A 25,911-nucleotide genomic window follows, 5' to 3' on the forward strand; every position below is an offset into this window, starting at 1 on the left:
GAATCTGTCATGTGTCATTTTATTTGAGACTCACAGAGCACCTGTCAGGGGACAGACAGGTATTACTATGTAAAATTACTTAGTGGGTCAAAAATAAAAATAGGTTAACTGACTTTTATAAGGTTGCACCTGGTTAGTGACAGGACTAGGACTAGAACCCAAGAGTGTTGTGTATTCTATTTGCCACCCTAACACCTATATCCCATACCCATTCTCTATCTTCTGTCCTGCTCTGTGCTTTGAAAGGATAACTCCAGCAAACTATATAGCCCAGAAACTTTGATGGCTGGCTTCAAATTTGGTTTATCCCATTGGAGTTTCCTTCAGAAATGAGAAGGGTGGGAAGAGATACTCTGGATCTCTCTGTCTCTCCCCCATCCCCACCCCCCGTGTGTGTGTGTGTATGTGTGTGTGTGTGTGTGTGTGTGTGTGTATATATATATATATATATATATATATATATATATATATATATATATATACATATATATATATATATATATATATCCTGGCACAGAGGGCAGAGAAGAATCTGCTTTAGGGCCATTTCCTTGGTGCCACAAATCTGGTTTCTGCCAGGTAACTTGCACTTCAAGGTTCTAATAGTATTTCCTCCTCTTGTTCCTCCACCTCTAGGGGTGACAATGGAATGCTGCTGTTACTAGTCTTTGGATGCTTTGCCATTCATTTGTCCATTCTCTTTATTAGAATTTGACTGTCAGGAGTGAATTGTTTCCTGCTGAGACTCTAATACAGTATATCTTCTCAAGCCAACATTCACTGCCTTTCTTCTGCATCATGCTCCAATATTATGGGAGCAGTGATTACGTTTTTTTTTTTTTATTTTCAAAAAATAGTTATCTCTTCAAAAGTTGATAGAAGTGGAAATAAAAATCCAACCTTCATGAGAGAAAAATTCTGTATTGTTCTGATTTCAGAGCCAGTTTTGCCAGAGAACTCATTTTTAAAATGTGTTAAAATACACAATAATATAAATTTTATGAAATTAATCCCTTTTAGGTGTAAAATTCAGTACATTCACATTGTTGTACAGCCAATATCTAGAGCTCTTTTCATTCTGCAGGACTGAAATTGTATACCTATTAAAGGAAAATTCCTCAATTCTCCTTTTCCCCAAGTCCTGACAACCAACATTCTACTTTCTTTTTCTGTAAATTTGGCTACTCTATGTGTTTCTTTTAAAAATTTTTTAGTTGTAGTTGAACACAATACCTTTATTTTTATTTATTTTTATGTGGTGTTGAGGATCAAACCCAGGGCCTCGCATGTGCTAGGTGAGCACTTTACCACTGAGCCACAACCCTAGCCCCCACTCTATGTATTTCTTATAAGAGGAATTATATATGATTTGTTTTATCCTGACTGGCATATTTCATTTAACATAATATTCTCAAAGTTCACTCATGTTGTAGTGTCAGAATTTCTTCCCTTTTTTAGGTTGAATAATATGTTATTCATTTGTTATGGACACAGATGAGCAAATATCTCTTTAAGATGGTGATTTCAGTTCTATGGGGAATATACCTAGAAGAGGAATTTCTGGCACTATTTTTAATCTTTTTTTAAAATGTTTATTTTTTAGTTTTAGGTAAACACAATATCTTTATTTTACATTTATGTGGTGCTGAGGATTGAACCCAGTGCCTCTTGCATGCTAGGCAAACGCTCTACCACTGAGCCACAACCCCAGGCCCTATTTTTAATCTTTTAAAGAAATGCTATACTGTTTTTTCATAATGTCTATATGCTATGATTTGGGTGAATGTTTCCCAAAGGTCCATGTTACCATTGTGAAGAGCTTGATCCCCACAGTGGCACTATTGGAAGATGGTGTAACCTTTTGGAGGTGGGGCCTTATGAAAGGTCCTTAGGTTATTGGAGGTGTGCCCTCAAAGAGGATTATGGGACCCTGGTCTTATCCTCTTCTTCTTTTTTGTTCCCCAGTCATGAGGTGAAGAGTTTGCTTTACCACATGCTCTTCATGATGTGCTGTCCTCACCAGAGGCCCAACACAACGAGGCCACTTGATTGTGGACTGGATCCTCCAGAATTGTGAGTCAAAATAAATCTTTTTTTCTTTATAATTAAAGTGATTTGGGTATTTTGTTATAGTAATTGAAAACCGACTAATACACTGTACTGTTTTATGTACCAACAGCACACAAAGTTTCCAAATTCTGCACATTCCTGCTAAAATTCTTTATTTTCTATTTTCATTAGCCAACTTAATGGTTGTGAGGTGGTATGTTGTGAGTTTTACTTGCATTTCCCTAATTATTAGTTATGTTGAAAATCCTTTCATGTAGTTATTGGCTATGCTTTCCAAGTTGAAGAAAGGACATTGGGCTGATAATATATTTTGGAAGTTAGTATTAGAGTAAAAACCAATTAATTTGTTAAGTAAAAATTATAGGAGGCCATTGTTTTTGGACTAAGTTTCTGCACTGGGCCACGACAGACCAGTTTAAAAACCAGAATGAAGTCAACCATGCTAAAGTTCCATGTCACAAAACTGAAACTGTCCTATTATTTGGCCTTCCCTGATATCAGGAGAGAGAAATGGCAATGAAATTTCTAAAACAGACCATTTTTCAATTGGCACAATAATTTCCTTCTTTAATCCTTGATAAAAGTAACCTACAGTAAGCAGATATTAACCAATCAGGTATTTTTATACTGTTCTGCCTCCCTGTCTCTATCTTACGAAGAAAGTATCTTTGAAAAGACTAATCTACTCTTTGTTCTTTGTTTCTGCTTTAGTACAAACTTCTATGTTTACAAAATTAAGCTATTTTGCTCATCTCTTTAGAATACTTACTTTATTTTATGGAATAAAATTATGCCTAGTTCTAGAATATCAAAATTAAGCCAATTGAAATCTTTAAATTAGGGGCTGGGGTTGTAGCTCAATGGTAGACCACTCACCTAGCATGTGTGAGGCACTATGTTCGATCCTCAACACCATATAAAAATAAATAAAATAAAGGTGAATAGTTTGCTTTACCACATGCTCTTCATGATGTGCTGTCCTCACCAGAGGCCCAACACAATGAGGCCACTTGTCCATCTACAAGTAAAAATATTTTTAAAAATCTTTAAAATGTTTATAATTTTGTCATTTGACAAGTTCAAGGACCAAAGAGGAGATTGGCAAAACTTGGAAAGTCTTCTGAGACCTTCCTAGACAATGGAGCAGAGAGGTATGGGAAAGTTTGAGGTCAGATAATTTGAGTTTGTTATTTTCTAACAATGTGACTTAGATTCTTTGACCTCGGTTTCATCTGTAAAATGGTGATACTGGTACCTAAGTTTCAGGGTTGTAGTGAAGACTAAATGAAATTATGCAGGAGTAGATATGACATCAGATTTCTGTCTTCTCATACAGGAGCAGACTGAGGATATTTAATAAAACTGATTTTAAGTGACCTATTAGCTCATATATATTAAATTGGCTTGTATGTATCTAAACTTGTTATACTGATCATAATTTTACACAAATCTTAATAGAGGAGACCTGGCCAGGCTGCTATTTGGTAATACTTTGTATGTCACCAGTGTAGCTGGATATATGCATTTAAAAAGTATTGCAAGCTCCATATCCTTCAAATATGATCTTTTTTTCATTTGTTAGAATGTTCAACTAATCTAACATAGTGAGGTTTGATTAGGGAACAAAGGAATCACAACAGTTTTAGGTGATGTAGAATCAGAAGCTAAGCAGGATAGGGCAGAGAAATATGAGGAATACCTTCTGGGGACAATGCATTTTGATCTGAGCCTCAAAGAGATTGATGTGGGTTATTAGCAGAGGTGGGTGAACAGTCAAGGGAAGGAAATATCATGTTAAAGCATGTGAACACAAACAGTCCAGTTTCTATGGCATTTCTCATTGTCACTTCTTCATGGGATGTCTTTTTTTCTTTATCTCCTTGAAAATTTTGCCCATTATTCAAGGTTCAGCTCAGATATAGCCACTCCTGCAAAGCTCTCCCTAATCTACATCTCCCTCCCCACTGCTGTAATCTGTCCTGTGATTATTAACGTACAGGACATTATGAGATTATAGGACTAGAGCTCAGAGGGTCATTGAAGGAACAAAGTCAGTCTTAGCCCATGAACAATGAGGGAAGGAGCTTAAGGGCAGGATGAAAATTTTAGAAGAAGGAGGGGTTGATAATGTTATCCTTATACCTATATTTACTCTCTGCATATTAAACCATTTTGCAGTTTGTATTTGCTTATGTGAAATTATAGGTCATATTGCCTAGTTTTAACTAACCTAATCATTCACAAATGAGCAAGTAGTTTACATTTTTCCTATAAATAAATTGGGGATTGAAGAGAGACTTAGGGCAAGTACAAGAGAATGATTTTTAAAATGACAGAGGCAGTGTTATTTTCCTTCTAAAAGTTTCTCCTAGAATGGGTTAATTGTTAGCCACATCACCAAGTCAAAACAGCAGCAATCAAATTGATAAACCAATAAATTTTGACCAAAGAAAATTTGCTGAAAGTCTTTGTGAGGGAGGTAACTATTTTAGGGTTTTGACAGCCATTAATAACAATAATTGAAATTACTGAATTTAGGATTTCAGATTACTGTATCATAAGGGATTAAACCAAGATTTAAAACATAAAGCTTATTAAATTGCATTGCTCTCTCTAAAGACATTATTTTAATGTTAATTTTTTTAATGAAAGCAAAAAGGATTTGGGGATTGTTAATATATTTATATCAAATATTGAAATTTTCAAAATGGTAGAAAAGAGACAACCAGCACTACTTTGCTCCTCTATGGGATGGAAAAAAAAAGCAACAGATGTGTAGCTCCTCATGGAAGTGAGCACCTGGGGTTGAACACTGGAAATTGATGTCACAAAAAAAATGACAACTGGTAGATTCAAGAAACTAGTCAGACTTACCAAACAAGAGAAGCAGAATATCCCAGCTTGTGGTGCCCAGTACCTGGGTCGGTGAAAATGGTAACAGTGTGGCACAGAAGGTTGCACATTGCACATAAACTACTTAGATAAATAGGTGACCTGAAGCATGAATAACAAGCTTACTTTAGAGAAGGAACTCACAGCATTTCTCAGCAAACCTTCAGAGTGCTAGAACTGGGAGCCATCTTGAGAAGAATATTATTGTTAGGGATTAAAGTACACAAGAGATCAAAAAAAACAAACATAATCACATTTCAGGGTCCCCAAGGACATCCCACTGCAGTGAATGGGTAGGCAGTGGCCACATGAGATAATCATAGCTTGGGGGGAGTATTATAGTTTAGACGTGAGGTGTCTCCCAAAGTCTCATGTATGAGACAATGCAAGAAGGTTTAGAGGTGAAATGATTGGTTGTGAGTTTTAACTTAATCAGTGGGTTAATCCCCTGATAGGAATTAACTGGGTGGTAACGGTAGCCTGGTAGGAAGTGGGTCCCTGAGGATGAGGCTTTGGGGTTTATATTTTGTCCTTGTTGAGCAGAGCGCTTGCTCGCTCTCTCTCTCTCTCTCTCTCTCTCTCTCTCTCTCTCTCTCTCTCTCTCTCTCTCTCTCTCCTTCCTAGGTGCCATGTCCCCAGCTACTTTCCTCTGCCACATACTTCTGCCATATTATTCTGCCTCACACCAGACCCTGAGGAATGGAGTTGGCCATCTATGGACTGAGACTTCTGAAACCAAATAAACTTTTCCTCTTCTCAAATTCTTTTTTCAGGTCTTTTGGTGACATCAGCAAAAAAGCTGACTAAAATAGGAAGTGTCCTTGACACAAGCTTGCTGAGAGATTTATGCTGTAGGATCTTCCATAGTTTGAACATTTGCCATACTCCCCCTCCCCAGTATTCAATTTTAAAAACCTCTGGAGTAAATTCACAGTGGCCCTGGAATTTGCCAAACACCCAATGCCTGTGGAGAGAATATACCTGTGACATGATCAACAGTCCTTTAATCTGTTCCGTGAGAATGGTGGGTCACATGTTTACTGTGATGCTGTTCACAATATTCAAGATATGAAATTAGCCTAGGTGCTGGATGAATAGATAAAGAAAGTATGGTAATAAGCACAATGGAGTATTATTCAGCAATAAAGAAGAATGAAATCCTGTCATTTGCAGGGAAATGGATCAATGTGAAGGTCATCATGTTAAGCAAAATAAGCTAGACACAGAAAGACAAATATTGCATATTTTCTCTTATGTGACCTGAATGTGGAAGAGGGACTATTAGGCAAGGGAAAGGGGACTAGAAGAAGAGAAGAGGACAAGAGAGGTTAGAAGGGAGGGTGAACAATATCAAAGCACAATATATGCATTTAAGTAATGTCACAGTGAAATCCATAAATTTGTACAATTAATATATATTAATAATTAAGAAAAATAATACCATCCTAAAAATAAAAAACATGTTTAATTTCATGTTACTGTATAACCTTAATTTTTGCATTTGTTTTATGATGTATAAAATGAATTATTGAAATATTACAGGGTTAATTATAGATACATATGTATGTATATAAATATATATGCATATATATTTATACACAGGAGACTAAGCTCAGACTTTTTTCCTTAGTAATAGAATTGGAACTTGCAAATCATCACATTAAGCAACTTCATATTCGTAGTGAGGAGGAAGGAAAATGGCACCAGCCATTGAAAGGCTTTTATTAATCCAGAGACACAGAAGAGGCAATCACTGACTTGAGCCTTTTTTCAGGACTTGGAGAGGATTCAAAGATTTTAGGGGACATCAACAGGAGGCAAATTAGGGAGTTGCAGTAATACTTACCAGAGGAGGGAGCCAAGCCCATAGGGCTGCCACTAATCCATATTGTCCCAATGTATGAAGTAGGAAAAGGTTCCCTTCTCCACACTAAGGTATGTAGCTTGGCAAGCCTGTGCCTTGGTTCAAGTTGAGCCCCAATTCACTTCCATCAGTGGGAATTCTTGTGCAGTGTGTGACTTGCACAACTGTATACAGTGGCTCTGAATTACCATAATAAGTAGAAGAGCCACTTTAAAAAGCCTCCTCAAGTGATTCTGATGACTGCTCAAGATTGTGAATTACCAGCATACATAATATTATGTTTACTTATTTATTCTATAAACTTTGTAGAAATCCTAAGGGAAATGCATTTTTTTAAAAAACTGCTCAGTACTTCTGACATATCACTAAATCAAATTCACCTTCCCACCAGTGTGTTTTGGGGAAGGTTTATAACCAGTTATCTAGCTGTGTAGCCTTGAATTAATCACTTTCACTCTCTGAGCCTCAGTTTCTTCAGTTATAAAAGGAAAGGAGTTGAATTAGATGCTCAGGAAGGTCCTTTCCAGCCATATCACCACACGTTCTATGCATTTTGCTGCTTAGCAATGTATGAAAATTCTCTGCCAGGCAGCCTGTGCAGCTACATTTTATTGGCTGGTTATAGCTCTTTTTCCTGAGAAGGTTGAAGACATATGTTCACTCTAATTCTGTTTTTAGAGAGAGGCCATTTTTACCATTAATTGCACTATGTTCTCCTTGCCAGTGTCAAGCAGGCATCTCTAAAGTAGGGTAGCAGCACAGACAGCATTTACAGCCAACCGCAGAGTGGCAGCTTTAATTGTTTGGTTATCCTTCATAGGACTGTATGTTTAATTGAATACCGCATTTAGTCATATAGCTTCAAAGTTATTTTAAAAGTCTCCATTCCTGTCTTTTACTGTACATAATTGTGAAACCAGAGGTCTAGCTTTAGTAACTCAAAGTTTGATCAGAGCAGCTGAAAATCGGTGAACAGTGGTTTTTCAATCTTTTTATTTTCATTCATGAGGATCATTAGATCTCCCTCCTTTGGATGCTCTACCTAAATGTGTAGAAGAATTTCTGCTTCAGCTGACAATCATTGAAGCCTAATTGGAAGGCATAAATATAGTGGGATTAATAGTGTTTTCTTTACAGAATAAGGGGAGAAGGAAATATGGGCTGATAGGCAAGTAAACCGACTAAGTTTCATCTTTTCATCATTGACTGATTTAGTATGATTTATAACCAATTAACTAGACCTTAGAAAAATGACTTCCCTTCTCTAAGCCTCAGGTTTCTTAATTCTAAATAAGTTTGAGTACAAGGAAGTCAATAAATGTGCAGAACACAATTAAAGGAATATTTTCACTTATGCTTTTATTATTTTTCCTGGAGACAAAAATATGAGCTTCCCTTTAGGTAGCTCAGGCTTCATATAATTCAGGCTTTTCTCCAACTACCAAACTTAGTCACCTTATTTTAAAAACAGAAATATGTATTAAGAGTTTCTATAGCATTTATTGCTTCCGCATTCCAATGTGCCTAACCACCCTTGCCAGAAAATCTTCTTTGTTACCCAATTCAATTGCTTCCAGCTACAATTAACACCCAATTTTTTCCTATGACTAAATCATCCATAATTGAGATCTCCAAGACCTGATTTACCTTTCAAGTTTTATTAAAAAATCTGCCAGTGGCTGAAGGTGTACCTCAGTGGTAGAGCACTTGCCTAGCACATGTGAGGCACTGGGTTCAATCCTCAGCACCAGATAAATACAAATAAATAAAATAAAGTTATCATGTCCATCTACAACTAAAAACATTTTTTTAAAAAATCTGGCAACTAGTTAGACTGATAATTATTAAGCAAATTTCTTAGTGGAGAAATGAATCAATAAGGGAGTGTGCTAAAATTCAAATTCCTAGTCCCAACTACTGCAGATTGCAGATCCAGGGGTTTTGGGTGAGAACTGGGAATCTACTAGCTTAACAAGCTGCCCAAGTAACTTCACTTCACTTGACCAGTAGTCCACCAATGGGAAAAGTTTCACTCCATAGATGGTAATGGAGTGAGACCATGTATGCCAGTCCCTGCTTGCCATTTCTCTAGACCCTGTCATATCTTGTTTCTCTCTCTGTTCAGTCAGTGCCTTTATGAGAGAAGAAGGAACAGTAACAAACTCGTTTTCTTCACCTAGAGAAAGGTGGAATGACTTCTCCAGTTCCCTCACCCAATGAAGGAAGGAATAATACTGAAGTTTCATCTCCCAGCTTGGAGCTGTTCTCCTAGATTGAACTCTTTACAGGCCAGAATGACAAGGAAGCCAACACACTAACTTTAGTCCTTTTACCCACCAGCTGTTCTTTGTGATTCCACTAACTAGTGTCAACTTTGATGGGGAACAAAGAAAAACAAATTGATAAACAACACATTGTTTTTATATTCTTGTTGCAGCATTCATGGCTAAAGGATGAGCTCTACTGTCCCCTAGCAGCTGGTGTGAGCAGATGAAGTGGAGGCAGAAGCCTTTGATTCTATACCTCTGATGTCATAGAATTAAAGAACCAAGGAAAGGCAGAGTAGGAAGGGCCACTCTTAGTCTTGAGACTTTGAGAACCTGAAGCATATCCATGATATCATACTCTACATTAAGATTGAGTTTAAAAAAGCATCAGATAATCTTGAATAAAAGATTGTGCTTCCACAAATGCTTGCAAATATATGATACAGTCCTAATACCTCATTTTACAAAGGAAGAAATTAAGACCAGAGAGGAGATGTGATTTGCTTAAAATCTCTTTAAACATCTAAATAGTGAACATTGATTTCAATTATGACCCTTAAAAACATTTAAGAGGAATCTGGGCATGGAGGCACATGCCTATAATCCCAGTGACTTGGGAGGCTGAGTTGAGAGATGAGGATTACAAGTTCAAAGCCAGCCTCAGCAATTTAGCGAGGCCCTAAGCAACTTAGTGAGACCCTATCTCAAAATTAAAAATAAATAAATAAAAGGGCTGGGTAAGTTGCTCACTGCTTAAGCACCCTGGGTTTAATCTCCATGTACCAAAACAAAACAAAATAAAACAAAAACCTTCTAAGATGAAAATACATTAATAATAGTTAATTTTTGAGTACTCATTATATATTAGGCACTGTTCCATCTGTTTCTCATTTAATTCCCACAGAAACTCTGTAGGGCAGATATTATTGTCCCCATCTTATAAATAAGGGAACTAGGTTCAGAAAAGTTATGCAAATTGTCCAGGGTCTCACAGATAACTGTAGAGTTGGTATTAGAACTCAAGAGATTGGCTCAAGAGCTTAAGCACACTATGCATCCTGTCTCTCCAACACAAGGAGCAGGGTCACTAAAATAAACTTCAGCAAACTCTATTCTTCTAATTCCCTGCTCAAAAACATTGGGTTCTGATTCAACAATCCTGAATCTTGAATACCTTCACTGATGTTTAGGAAGTCCCAACTATGGTGAAATGAGAATCTCAACTCACCAGCCACACTTGTATTACTACTTATGGACTCCATCTCATTGAGGTTATTCTGCCATTCTGGAAGGTTATTCAGGATTAACGGAATGTATTTGATGCTACTCTATGCATAACACATGGAATGATCTCTGCCCTCTAACAAACTTTACATATAAAGCATCTCTGAAGTTGCCATTGGCAGTAGAGCTTCTTTTTGCATACTGTCACTTTGGTTATTAAAGCCTCTGGTTCCATTTTTAGAAATGTTCAAGATTATTTGTATAAAATCATTCAAATAGTGTGGTTCATGGTATTCACTCAGTGGGCAAAGTAGTTTTCTGGAGCTGAGTTATATCAGGCAGGAGTTTTAAGAGATGGAAGGTTAGGAAGGTGTAGAAAAGAACCCAACAAAGAAATCAGTGGTTCTCTGATAACTCAAAAACCTGTGCCCATTCCTCCTAGTGTCAACTCAGCCTAAAGTGTCTGTTTCTCAATTTTCATTTGTGTCTTCATCATAACAGGCTAAGCTAGGGCATTATATTCATATTCTTCAAAATGTCAGAGCAGCTCTCATAGAGAATAGTTATGGACAATGTTGATAGTTCACTAAAGAAACTTCATGGAAATGTTTCAGTCAAAAGGAGAACTAAGCAAAAATTTTGCACTGAGAGAGAAAAAGAGGAATTGTATTAAGGTGTGAGAAAATTAATTTTTTATGGAATCTTATTTAGAATCTGATCTTTACGGGGTTCTGATTGATTTGCAATGCAAAGAACAAAATGAACAAATATTCAAGCTTAAAGACACTGGGGACTGAACAATTCCAACCTTCTTCCTTTCTAGTCCTGATGAGGCTCATCAACTAGGTGTTCCAAAGTTGAGTCTGAAACTTAGAAACATATCTTTGGTGAGCATGTTGTTTAAAAATTTTGAATTTAAATCCTTTGGGTGGGTGGGTGCTCTACTGATCACCATAGTTCTCACCACTCCCACTTGTCTCCTACCCAATAATTTCACACATTTATGTGCCTGGCCCCTGCAGACATTTGCAAACCTTGCAAAATAACATCAGAGTGGTAAAATTATATACCAGTACAGGGACAGATGACCATCTAGGGCCACATGCAGCTATATAGAACTTGAAACGAGAATAGAAGATATTTACCTTATGAATAGAAATGAGGTTTTGAGTAATAATAATATGTATTTTGGAGGATTCATGACTTAATATTTTCCATTATTGATATACATGAGGGTGGTCATATTCATATATATAGTATCAATTACACATTTGAAATGAAGAATCTTATCTGAGCTCCTTTGTCAAAGCATTGGTGCATTCTGGTTTCTATGTTCATTTGGATTGATCTCCCTGGTTTAGGTCAGCATTTCTTTCCTGAGGGGACATATGAACATATAAGAATTTCCATGTGAAAGTTCCCAGCATGTTATTGGTATGAATGGCCAAAAATATATTGGTTGAGAACTACCAACAGAGTCTATTTGGAAAGGATTCCCAAGAAAGGGTTCATTTGTTAGCTGCAATTTGCTTTCTCTTTGAACTCCTGTCTCCACAGATACCCTGTGAAATAAGGAAAATAGAACCTGTCTTTTTTGGTTTTCTTATTTTGTGGACTCATAGATGAAGATACTTGCTGGCTTAGTCTTAGCTTTCCTATCGACCCTCCAACAAATGGTCTCTTTCCAGACCTTCATTTTCTGTTCCCTCCTTAGAAACTTCCTTTCAAGATTGAGGGAGACACTTCCTGGGTGGCCTATGTCTTGTTCTGTGTCTAATTTAGCTTGCCCGCTGTCAGAACTGGTCTACAACTGTTTATTAATTAAACACCCTCAGGATTTCTTGGATGAAACCAAGCTATGTTTACTCTATGGCCAATTTCATTTTGATCAAATTTGTACAGAAGGATATAAGACAGGTTATAAAAAAAGAGAAAAGAGTTGACAGAAGGTATCATACTGAACACCAGCAGTCAGCCCTTTCATATTTCACATGATGCGCAAACTCTATGGGGTGTGCTTGGGGATGATCCTTAGGTATTACAACAGGATTGTTTTGCTGGGAGGCCAGGTGCAAGTTGAACCTAAGGGAGAATGCAAAGCCATGTCTGAGGAAGAACACTGGAGGGAAAACTGACGACTATATTAATCTTCAGATCTAAGATGAAAGTAGCACCTGAAACAGAGCTGAAGCAAAAGAGGAGCTAAGTGGAGGCAGAAGAGATCAGAAAGCAAGCTCCCTGAGAATCTCTGGCATCTCATTTTGGGTCAGGACTGTGGTTGCATATTTAATTTAAATTCTCCAATGAGGAAGATCAACGTTTACCAAGGCTGCTAATGAACTTGGACATAAACACACACTCACATCCAAAACAAGAGAGGGAGGGAGTAAGGAGTGGGAGTGGGAGGCGGAGGTGTCTAGTGGGAGTTAAGGACATAACAGAGAAGAAACAGTAGGAGAGGGAGAGAAAGAGAATAAAGAAAAAAAATCCAGAAGCAGATTATTATTGTGCTAGACACCTCTTTGCTCTCCTTTACACTAATCCACAATCTGTAAGCAGCCCTAAAATGAATTCCTAACTGGAAGTCATTGAGAATTTTGAATTAGCTCTGTCTAAAACTGGAAACAGTTTATTTCAGTGATATGGTGGTTTGATTTTTTCCTTTAAGAGTTATTGTCATCTTTTTCCTGTATATTTTAGGCATTCTTCATATCTCCAGGATATCACCATTTAATTAACACCAATATGTTTTCCTTCTAGATGTAGAATTCAATTGTATTACGATAGCCAACGTATGTTACTCTTACCCTGCTTCATTTAGACTATTTTGAGTCTGCCAGACAGTAGCTTTCTCCCAAAGCAATATGAATTCTGACTAGAAATATTCTGTTATAAAAAGAATACAAAAATATTTATTGCCTTTCTATTATATGATAGGCAATATATTATTTACAGGGGTGGAATGAGAGGTCAAAAATACAGCCTTTCAAGAAGTTTACAATCTACTTGGGAGGATAAAATGTTTAAACGAAAAACAATGGCTGATAATGTTATAAGGGAATAATTAAAAAAGACTAATTGTGATCTTTAGACACTGCCCAAGGACTCAGAGGAGGGAGCAATCATCAAAAACTGAGAAAGCTAGCAAAATGACTGCTACATAGTAGATATGTAATATGTGTGTGTGTGTGTGTGTGTGATATTACATATCTACTATGTAGCAGTAGATATACACACAGACACATACACACTATGTAATACATATATTTGTTGGTTCATATGAATGTAGCTGGATCTTAAAGATGGATAATCTTTAAAGAGGCAATTTAGAGCAAGACATATATTCTTGATAGGCTACCTGGTTGGAATATGGATAGTATCCCTTGTTATGGTGTGAATAAAATATTCCCTAAAGACTCATGTGTTGAAGCCTTGGTCACCAGTGCAACAATATTCAGAGGTGGGGATTTGGGGAAGTGATTAGATCATGAGGGGGTCTGATTTTATCAATGGATCAATCCCTTAAGGAATTCATAGCCAATGACATTATTGGAGGTGGTGGAGACTTCAGCAGGTGGGGCTTAGTTGGTGGAAGTAGGTCACTGGGGGTGTGCCCTGGAAGAGTATATCTTGTCCTGGTCCCTCTCCTTCCCACTCTACCTCACTTCTTTCCTTCCTTCCTTTATTTGCTTCCTGGCTGTCATGAGTTGAGTAGCTTTACTTTGCCATGTCTTTCACCATGATGTTCTTCCTTACTTTGAGTCCAAAGTGGTGGAACCAGCTGACCATAGACTAGAACCTTTGAAACTCTGAGTCAAAATAAACCTTTACTCCTTTAAGTTCTTTTCTTCAGGTATTTTTTCACAGCGACAAAAGTTGTCTAACACATTCTCCAAAAGTCCATGTATTAAAGGCTTGTTTCTTTGAGTGGCACTGTTGGCAGGTACGATGGACCACCAGGAGGTGTGGCCTTAAGGGAGGTTCTTAGGTCACTGGGGGCATTGCCATGTTCCCAAAGATGGTTGTTGGACTTCAACCATCTGAAAATGTGGTTTGTGTCAGATAATAGAAAGCCTAGGCTCTGTGGACAAGGAGTTTTAGGTTTATCCTGGAGGTCATGGGGAAACATTTGAAGGTTATCAGCAAAAAGTCATGTCAAAGGAGTATGAATCTGCTAACAGTGTGCAGGGTGGATTGACAGGGAGAGATCAGAGGCAGTTAGACCAGTGAGGAGGCTCAGGCAGCAGATGAGTGCTATATCTATGGTAATAACAGTGGGAAAATATAGTAAGATAGGCAATAAAAATGGGGAAGAAAAGTGAATAGGACCTAGTGATTTGATTACATACATGGGTCAAAGGAGAGGTGGAAAGTAAGATGACTCAGACTTGTAGTGCATGAGACCAAGGGACAGTGGTGGCATCCCTGGAGATGTTTCTTCTTCTTGCATGCTGTTGATGGTGTTTTTGACTAGTTTGCAAAACAATGAGTCTCAGAGCATAATTTTTATTGACTATTTAAGTCCATATCATTGTATCTGGGGACTCTGAGGCTTGAAGGGATCTAGAGAGTCTGAACTGCCTTGTTTGACTCTGGTCTACAGTCAGGCTAAACCAAAACTCTGACAAATCAATTCCATTATGCCTTGATTCATCTCTCTTGTTACTTTATTCCTTGCAAGTCTATTGATTCTTCTCAAGCTTACCTTTCTAGGCAATCTATTTAGGGGCTAAAAAACTTTTATTCATTCTATAACTTCCTTCTCACTCACCTGTGCAGGATTGTCTCTTTGCTTGACTTTAATACATGCCTTTCACACTCATTTTTTGGCCTTTGAGAACTACAGACATTGAGACATTGCAGGGTTTGATGTTTGCTGTGTTTTTCCATACAACTGGACAACTAATGACATCTTTATTTTTATTTTGTTAATTTAAATAAAAGAGCCCTTTCACATGTAGAGAAGGATACAGGAAGATTTTCTTTCCCTTTTCTCACAGGGGCTTGGGTTTAGTAGTGTATGTTGAGTAAATTTCTTGAAGCAAAAGAGATATCAGAGAAAGATATATAAAAAAACTGAAAAAATGATATTGGGTATTATATAAAAATTATATAATATATATAAAAATTATTATATTATATAAAAAATCTGCTTAGCATTTTTAAGGGTTTATTTATTCCAAATTTATTTAAAATAATTTAGTTTGTCTACAAACCAGCATACTCCCTGCCTGGACCCAACACTTGGATACTAAAACATAAAAAAGTTCTATGGTCACTTCCGTCATACATAGGAAAGTAAATGAAGGCAGAGCAAAATTCCAATTTTAATTGGAAGAATGATGGATTAGGAACTAGAGCCCAGAAATCTTGGTGCATGAAATTATAATATATTTTTCTTACAGTGTATTTAAAAAAGCATTTGCATACTCTGTACTTCATTTGCTCCTCATAGCTTTCTTATGATGTAGATCAGGTAGATATCATTATATCTCAAGCCACACAGAAGATAAATTACTTGCCCAAGGTCACCGAGCAATTTAATAGGAATGTCCTTTCTCCTTATTCTTAATCTTTATTTTCCTCTGAAGAGGAAAGTTTACTGCCAAGCTTTGTTTTGAGCCTCAGTAGTCAATCAGTCAACAAGGGCAGGGAGCAACTAGAAGAAAAAGTAACTTTTGCAATTTAAACACCATGAAACTGTTGCTGACTGTGCTAGCTCCACATATGCCTGGAATCTGGCTTTAGAAATAGAAAGGAAGCACCACAGTCTTGGGCTCAACCCCTTCAGAATCCCCTCTGCTTTATCCAAAGCCACCAACTGATATTTTCTAAGCATCTCAAAATGCACTGGGGATAATCTCACTAAGAAATAGTTTAGATAATATATCATAGAAGGGTAAGTCATCTCTTTTTGCCTGGAGACTTAGAGAGTTCCCTTTCAACATAGGATGGATCAAATCATGGCCCGGATGATTTAAAGTAACACTGATCTCACTCAGACTCCTGGTTTAAATTACTGATTTGTACAACTTTGAATATCAAATCTATTCTCCTTATATTCCTCTTTCCTGAGCTTAAGTTTGGTGTCAAACTGACTACTGGATACCACCACTGGTATGTAATCTCTTTATACATACATAATTCAAACTCAGTATGCCCAATCTCAAATCTATCATCACTCTCATGATACCCTACTTCCCATATTTCACAACTGTTTTTTTGTGATACCATCTATCCAGTTTTCCAGACCTAAAATCTGGAAGTCATCCTTGAATCCCCCTTTTTTATTATTGTACCACATCCTATCACCAAAAACTGTAGCCTGTAAAGTATCTGTCATATCATTCCCTTCTCTCCATTCTTATTGCTATTGCCTGGGTTCAGGCCCCCAATGACCTGTGGCCAACCAGTGCTCTTGGCTCCAGCCTATCCTTCCCTAGTTACCTCTCTTCTGATTATCACCCATGTGGGGCCTCTGAGCCCAGTTGTGTCAGGGAGGAGGTGGGTAGAAAATAGGAAAAATAGCTAATAACCTCAGTAATTATTTTTATATTGCTGTATTTATTTCCTGATATAACTATTTTGCAATGTCGCTGGAAAGTGTGCCTGCCATCTCAGCTTTGGCAGGCCAATTATATTACCTCTTTAATGATTCCAGAGCTGTGTTCCTGAGAGGTCATCCTAATTGCCTCTGCCTTCCCAGCTTAGTGCCAGGGGTTCCATGTGTATCTAGAGGCTGTAGCTGAACAGTAGGAAGGCATTCAGTCTCAGGAGTGCCTTGCCTTCTGCCCAGTTCCCACCTCTACTGCTTATATATCACAGTTGTTTTGAGAGCTACTGCTAGCCCTAAGAAAAGCTAGTAAACTCTTCCATTTTGGGGGAAATGGGGAGGCCAACCAACTCAGAGATGAAGCATGGCAGGTGCATGAAATGTTCCACTTAATAGCTGAGGCATCATGCCAGGTTCATCTCACCTGGCCATCTTTACAAGGTCATCTTGCATCCTTGAACCTTTTTTTTTTTTGAGGAGTTCACCGGGTTCTTTATGATCAATTGGATATGAACAGAGATTTATAAGCTTGGTAATGCACAGTTTTTCTTTTTATCCATAAAATAATAGAGTAAGATAGATGGTGCTATCACCTCATTTTACAGGTGAAGAAACTGAGGCATAGAGAGGTTAAGAAACTTGTTCATAACATTGGAATTGTGATCTTTTCATTCCAAACCCATGTACTTTTTGTCATTCTCGGGATGATTTCTCTGCTCTCTATCACCAAAAAGGGTAGGGATGGGCTGCCTTAACAGCTTCCCCTTTATATACTCCTTTCTGTTTATAATATCTTTCCTGGTGTCTCCAGTGCCTTCTATCTGCAGAGGGGGCCTGAACAGTATATACCATATCTGAAATCTCCCTATTTCCCCTTCCACAGAGTAAAGGAACTGAATAATCCAATTCATACTGTTGTGCTGATGGCTGATCCTTCAAATACATATTATTTTCATGTCCTAGGCAGTTCATCTTTTGCGCAAGTGCTGAGGGTTAAAAAAATGCTTGAATGATGGGGATTAAGACACCAATATCAAATGCTAGTTGGGGCAAAAAAGCATTTTGGGAGTGAAGATGCCTGGAAGTCTCCATTTTCAAATACTGTTCATGTGCTACAGGGCAAGATAAGGACATGAGGTTCTGTCTTCTGACATCTGTTTGCAAGGACCCAGTCAATGTTGTTGACTTTCTGGCTAATAACCATCAGAGAGAGCACACATCAGCATAGCCCCACTGTTGGGATGAGATGGGGCCCTCTATTCTGTGTAGAGGGCCAAGCTGCTCTCATAGAGTATAACTAGGGAGAGCCCCACCTGGAGAAGAGGGCCTTGGAGTCTCACCCCAGTGTTGCCATTATTTTAGTGGGCAATTACCTTTGCCTTTCTGATCCTTTTTACTGTTTTAATGAGATGGACATCACTACCCTAAGTACATGTATGAAGACATGAATGGTGTGACTCTACTTTGTGTACAACCAGAGATGTGAAAAATTGTGTACTATATGTGTAATATGAATTGTAATGCATTCTTCTGTCATATATAACAAATTAAAATTTTAAAAATAAATTAAACAAACAAACAAATGCAAAAGGGTGAAGCTTTCTCAAAATGGAAAATGAACATAAACAAGCATAAACATTTGACTGATAGTATATGCAGTTTTTTTAAAAAATTAAAATTTTAAATTTAATTAGTTATACATGACTGCTATATACAGTTTACATGCAGTATCTTACTTGATTAACAAATCTGTTTTAAACTTATGGTGAGGAAATAAGCTCAGGGAGATTATGACTTGCCAAGATCTTACAAATTTTAAGTGGCAGAGCCAGGGTTCAAGCCTAATTTTGTTGGAAATCATGCTTCAAGGTAATTGTATATTAAATTAGATAATGATGACAGCTAGTATGTATTTATCATGAGCCAGTTTGGGTGTTAAGCACTTATTTAATCCTCCCAACAGCTCTGTAGGACAGTACTACTATTTTCCTCATTTTACAATTTTTTTTTAAACTGAGAGTCAGAGTATTGAGTGTCTTGCTTAAGGTCACACTCCTAGTAAGTACCAAAGCTAGGGCTTAAGCCTAGGACTGTTGACTCCTATGGTAGTGCTCTTGACAACATGGAGAAAAATCATGGATGGGGAAGTGCTCTGAGAATATGCAGGGCTATCTGAATGCAAAATGGTCCTGTATGTCCTTTGATAAGACCTTCAAATGGGCCTGGAAGCCTCTATGTGGAATGTATACTCATTTGGCCAAGAAGAGATGGGGAAATGTCTAATGAGACCCACTTTGCCTAACGAGAAGCTCAAGTGCATACAGAGTCTTTAAAACTGACCTTGCAGCTGAGCTGCAAGTCTCCAGGGCCCTCAATGAGCCCTACTTGGGGAGTATTGTTTCTTCTTTGCCATCTTGACTCCTAGCCAAAGTATTTTCCCCATGCATCTTTGGGCTCCTCAAGCAAGGTCCCCTTTCCCTATCTCTATTCTGACTTTAGTTTGCCCAGATAGGAGTTGGGCTGTTAGCCTTCTGACCTTACCCCTGGAGACTCAAAGGGAGCCAAGACTAACACACCAACTGTTGTAGCATTTTATTTTGATGTATGCCAGACACCATAAAACTTGCACCCTGCATCTTGCAATTTAAAAGAGATTTTATTGTTGGGCTCATGGTGTTCTGAAAGATACTCAAACATCTCTAGTGCTAGTCTCCGTCCTTAAACAATATTATTCCCTCTCCATAAAAGTCACAACTTATGTCCTTCCTCAGAGCTATCCAATGTATTGTCTGTCTCTGTTATGTTCCAATGAGGTTTCAGGAAAATAAATCTAGAAATGTCTGGGGAGGCTATGCCATTGTGAAAACTAGATAACACACCAGGCAGGTAAAGATGAGATAGCCACAGAGCCTGCTGACAAGGTCATGGTCCCAGAGCCAGTGGTTCCAAAGACAGCCTGTTACAGGGTCAAATAGTTGCCAGTGGTGGCACTGTTTCCCAAGTCTTCTGACACAATGTCAAGTCCTCACTCAACTGAATGCTCCATTTTCAGGATTTATTCTTCCAATCTTTTGATTACCACTAGAGAAAATCACATGGCTATACTGACTGATGTTCTGACTTTCCAAGTTCTGCCAAGCCCACAGGGTCATTCTCTATATATTCCTCTCAAATCTCCCTGGCCAACTTATTTTTGAAAGTCCTGTTCAGTGTTCTACCAAATCCCTCTACTCCTGCCTCTTAACAGAAAAATTTGATGTGTACAAAGGAGATTACCATTATCTCATAAGGGAAAGGGGTCTTTGAGATATGGACTTCCTTCAGCTCATGTCAATAATATTTCAGGTTTGGACTCCTTATAGTTCATGTCAAATCTTATATTCATGTTCAATGCTATTTTATTTTTTGAGGAAGAAGTGTTTCTATTCCTTTCTAAGACTAATCTCTCCACCTCTGCTCTTGATCTTCTTCCTCCTACCTCCTCAGGCTGTTGTTCCATTTTCTTTCTTCCCAGATGCTCAGTCTTTACTCAGATCTCCCCTTCTCAGCCCTTGAATGTATTTGAGCCTCTTAATTAAAAATAAAAATTCTTCCCTCCTTTAGAGCTACTTCCTCCCTCATCCTCAACCATACTGTGAACAATTTCTAAAGCATAGTTTCTATTTGTATAGTCCTCATCTTTAATTCCTTTTGCTACCCATTGTGATTTGACTCTATCTATCCCCATAACTCATTTCTACTGCATCAAAACAATAATGTTTATTATGTTCTATGTACCAGAAACTATGTTAGGCACTTTACACAAATTGTCTGTCTGATAGTCACAACAACCCATTGAGTACCATTGTAATCTCCACCATACAGATAATGGTAATCTCCTTTATACAGACAATGCTCTGAAGAACATTTGAGTGACTTGTTCAAGGTCACGAAATTTAGTGAGTAGTAGAGTTGGGACTTGAACTGAGGAAGTTTTATCTTAGATTCCATACTCTAAACTAAGGGCAAGCAGACTGATACTATCAAGGGCTAGATAGAAGAAGATCTTATGCTTTCATCCTATACACTGTTGCTGAGCTCTGTCATTGTAGTAGGAAAACTGCATAGACTGAATTCCAATAAAACTTTATTTATGGATGTTGAAATTTGAGATTCACATAATTTTCATACCATAAATAAATTCTTTTGTTTTTTTTCAGGCACTTAAAAATATAAAGACCATTTTTTAAATGTTTATTTTGTAGTTATAGGTGGGCATAATATCTTTATTTTATTTTTATGTGGTTCTGAGGATTGAACCCAGTGCCTCACGCATGCTAGGTGAACACTCTACCACTGAGCCACAATCCCAACACCATTTCTCTCTAGTAGACCACACTAAAACAGCATGTGGGTTCAATTTCTCCCATGGGTTGTGGTTTGGTGGGCTCTGCTCTAATCATTACCTTATTCAGGACCTCTAAAATTGTTCAATTTAATGACTAAAGCTCTGATACTGATGAATACTCACTTTTGGTGTGGGGCATTCTCTCATAATTTTGAGGTCATCACGCACTCCTAATTTTCCTTCTATCTCTATGATGGCTATTTGTGTCTTCTGAAAGCTTCTTTTACCGATCTCTCAATATTGATATGCAGAAGGATTAGTAGTTGACCTATTTCTTTGTTTGTTTGGTTTGCTAGAGTAATTGGTTCTACTTCCAAGACTAACACCTACTATTAATGTAGCAACCAGAAGCATGACCTTCAGAGTTTTACTTGTGTGGGTTTGAATCATGACTCTAATACATAACCACTTGCATGACCTTGGTAGCATGCCATTTCTGAGCCTCAGTTTCAGTCCTTTTGAAAAATGGGGATAAAATAGCATTTCCCTTATAAGGCTGTTGTGAAGTTAAATGATTACCTATTTTAGAAAACTCTTAGAACCATGCCTTTCATATAGTATGTACTTAATGAAACTTAGTCATCATCATCATTATTATGCTATTATTATGAGATGTTGACTCCCTAATCTATATCTCCAGCTCAGACTTGTATTTTCAGTTATAGATCCATATGTCTGTTTGTTTAATGTCTGTACTTAGATATCCCATTGGCACCTTGACTTCAATATGTCCTGAATCCAACTCATCAACCCTCTCCTACCTCCATATCACTTCACTCATATATGGTCTTTTTCTTCTACCATTCAACATTCTTGTTAACAGCTTTGCTGTTCTTTTTCTTCACTGAGAAAACTGGGAGTCCAGTTTCATGTGAGAAAAAAATGAAACAAAATACCTGGATTTAAAACCAAGATGGAACTGGACATTTTAAATCTCCTGCATTTAAAACTTGAGATTAGGTATGTGTTTTATTTGAATTGTTCCCCTTCTTTTCTATTTTTTTTTCATTTTGTTCTTATAAGACAAGTCTCCTCTATCTCCCTTAAATTTTATATGTCTGTTTCTGACTCCTCACCTTTCATCATACAATTTCTCGCATCTGAAATGCTCCCCCTGATACATTTCCAAATGTCATCCATCATTCAAGGTCTAAAATATCCATGAAGTCTTCCTGATTTCTCTAGTCAATAAAATAAGGCATATTTTAAACTGATACTTACATTTTTAAAATGGATGTCATTATTACATATTTGATACCTTATAATGCTTTATGTCACAAGTCAGTAAATTACATTATTTCAGGTAGACTAAAAGCACCTTAAATTCACAGAGCATGGCATGTTCTTCTTGTTAATTCCCTATAATGCCTTGCATAGGTCTCCTTTTGCCTTCAAACACTCTTTTTCTGACTCTTCTCCCTCCACTAAATGTGGACCACAGGTTAAACTTAGTCTAGTTTTCTTTTCTTCTGAATTTCTTCCTTGGGGATTTTAAGTTTATTTTACAGAGGTCAAATTTTGGATATTTATGTCTATGACTTCCCAAAATGTAACCTCAATTCCTAACATTCCTGTTGAGCTTTGGTGCCACAACTCAAGATTTTTAAAAAAATATTTGTATTAGTTGTTGATGGACCTTTTTTATTTACTTATTTTTATGTGGTGCTGAGAATCAAACCCAGTCCTCATACATGCTAGGCAAGCACTCTACCACTGAGCCATAACCCCAGCCCCACAACTCAAATTTTTTTGCTGGCCATTTTCACTAGGATGCCTCACCCTGACTCTAAAGTTACTGTTGTATTGAAATCTCAACCTACTATCTTCCCTTCTCACCCCACCTTCATATTTTCTAGTGGCATCATCATTTATTTTAACATGGATACAAATTATCTTCACCATACATAAACAATTGCTCACCACATGTCTACTCTTCTTTCTTGTGTCTTTTACACTCCATTCTTCTAGGTTGACCTCTATGGCAATAACAAAAATTACAAATCCAATAGGTAACATGGCCAGGTATTGGGATACATCTTTTTTTCATTTGTATTGGTTCTTTTAGGTTAAATATAACATTAGGATTCATTTTCACAGGATTATAAAGAGCATGGAATATAATTTTCTCTAATTCAGTCCTTAGCACTTCCCTTTTCCCTCTCCAATTCCTTCCCCCTGTTCCATTCCCTGTACTAAATTGTTCTTTTTTTTTAGTTGTAGATGGCCACAATATCTTTATTTATTTTTATATGGTGTTGAGGATCAAACCTGGTGCGAGGCAGGCGCTCTACCACTGAGCACCAACCCCAGCCCCTGTATTGATCTTTCTGTATTTACTTATAGTTTTTAAAAATCCATGTCTTGTGAATATACATAATGGGGAGATTCACTATGGTACATTTATATATGTACATAGGAAAGTTAGGTCAGATTCAATAGTAGGGTACACCTTAACCTAAAGTTCATACTCATGGCATTCCTGTAAGATAAGTACTTTTAATAGCCTCTATTCATAGATGAGAAACTTAAGTATAAGAATGGCAGAACCAGATCACCTAGATGGCTTTGAACCCAGATTCTCTTTTTTTTAAATTTTTTTTATTGGTTGTTCAAAACATTACAAAGCTCTTGACATATCATATTTCATACATTAGATTAAAGTGGGTTATGAACTCCCATTTTTACCCCAAATACAGATTGCAGAATCACATCGGTTACACATCCACATTTTTACATAATGCCATATTAGTAACTATTGTATTCTGCTACCTTTCCTATCCTCTACCATCCCCCCTCCCTTCCCCTCCCATCTTCTCTCTCTACCCCATCTACTGTAATTCATTTCTCTCCTTGTTTATTTTCCCATTCCCCTCACAACCTCTTATATGTAATTTTATATAACAATGAGGGTCTCCTTCCATTTCCATGCAATTTCCCTTTTCTCTCCCTTTCCCTCCCACCTCATGTCTCTGTTTAATGTTAATCTTTTCCTCCTGCTCTTCCTCCCTGCTCTGTTCTTAGTTGCTCTCATTATATCAAAGAAGACATTTGGCATTTGTTTTTTAGGGATTGGCTAGCTTCACTTAGCATAATCTGCTCTAGTGCCATCCATTTCCCTGCAAATTCCATGATTTTGTCATTTTTTAGTGCTGCGTAATACTCCATGGTGTATAAATGCCACATTTTTTTTTATCCATTCATCTATTGAAGGGCATCTGGGTTGGTTCCACAGTCTAGCTATTGTGAATTGTGCTGCTATGAACATTGATGTGGCAGTATCCCTGTAGTATGCTCTTTTAAGGTCTCCAGGGAATAGTCCGAGAAGGGGAATAGCTGGGTCAAATGGTGGTTCCATTCCCAGCTTTCCCAGGAATCTCCATACTGCTTTCCAAATTGGCTGCACCAATTTGCAGTCCCACCAGCAATGTACAAGAGTACCCTTTTCCCCACATCCTCTCCAGCACTTGTTGTTGTTTGACTTCATAATGGCTGCCAATCTTACTGGAGTGAGATGGTATCTTAGGGTGGTTTTGATTTGCATTTCTCTGACTGCTAGAGATGGTGAGCATTTTTTCATGTACTTGTTGATTGATTGTATGTCCTCCTCTGAGAAGTGTCTGTTCAGGTCCTTGGCCCATTTGTTGATTGGGTTATTTGTTATCTTATTGTCTAATTTTTTGAGTTCTTTGTACACTCTTGATATTAGGGCTCTATCTGAAGTGTGAGGAGTAAAAATTTGTTCCCATGATGTAGGCTCCCTATTTACCTCTCTTATTGTTTCTCTTGCTGAGAAAAATCTTTTTCGTTTAAGTAAGTCCCATTTGTTGATTCTTGTTATTAACTCTTGTGCTATGGGTGTCCTATTAAGGAATTTGGAGCCCGACCCCACAATATGTAGATCGGAGCCAACTTTTTCTTCTGTCAGACGCAGAGTCTCTGATTTGATATCAAGCTCCTTGATCCATTTTGAGTTAACTTTTGTGCATGTCGAGAGGAGGGGATTCAGTTTCATTTTGTTGCATATGGATTTCCAGTTTTCCCAACACCATTTGTTGAAGATGCTGTCCTTCCTCCATTGCATGCTTTTAGCCCCTTTAGCAAATATAAGATAGTTGTAACTTTGTGGATTAGTCTCTGTGTCTTCTATTCTGTACCATTGGTCCACCCGCCTGTTTTGGTATCAGTACCATGCTGTTTTTGTTACTATTGCTCTGTAATATAGTTTGAAATCTGGTATCGCTATACCGCCTGATTCACACTTCCTGCTTAGAATTGCTTTTGCTATTCTGGGTCTTTTATTTTTCCATATGAATTTCATGATTGCTTTATCTATTTCTACAAGAAATGCCGTTGGGATTTTGATTGGCATTGCATTAAACCTATAGAGAACTTTTGGTAATATCGCCATTTTGATGATGTTATGAACCCAGATTCTCTACTTAACTATAGTGCTACTTCTCATGCCTAGACTTCTATAATTGTTTCTTAATCAGTATGCCTTTATCGATCCTTCCTACACACCATTTTCTGAATATTCATCTCCAAACATTGCTATCATTATTTCATTTCTCATTTCAAAATCCTTTTGTATCTCCTTTTTGTTCACTAAATTAAATGCAGCCACAGTCTGTGATATAAAGCTTTCCATAATCTA

At 37.5% G+C, this 25,911-nt stretch overlaps 1 protein-coding gene and 1 non-coding gene across 4 annotated transcripts in view; both read right to left on the minus strand.

Moving 5' to 3' along the window:
• The window catches only part of Trpc5 (transient receptor potential cation channel subfamily C member 5), a 292,903-nt gene that overhangs the window by 255,512 nt on the left and 11,480 nt on the right, over positions 1–25,911 (minus strand). The gene's annotated exons all lie outside the window — the stretch shown is intronic.
• Positions 1,638–1,710, minus strand: Trnaa-agc (transfer RNA alanine (anticodon AGC)). Its single transcript has one exon. It is a non-coding gene; the product is annotated as a tRNA-Ala (tRNA).

The sequence above is a fragment of the Marmota monax genome, unplaced genomic scaffold, assembly GCF_021218885.2.
Source record: "Marmota monax isolate L192 unplaced genomic scaffold, Marmota_monax_Labrador192_F-V1.1 WCK01_AAM20220418_F8-fsc00050, whole genome shotgun sequence".
Taxonomy (NCBI): Eukaryota; Metazoa; Chordata; class Mammalia; order Rodentia; family Sciuridae; genus Marmota; species Marmota monax.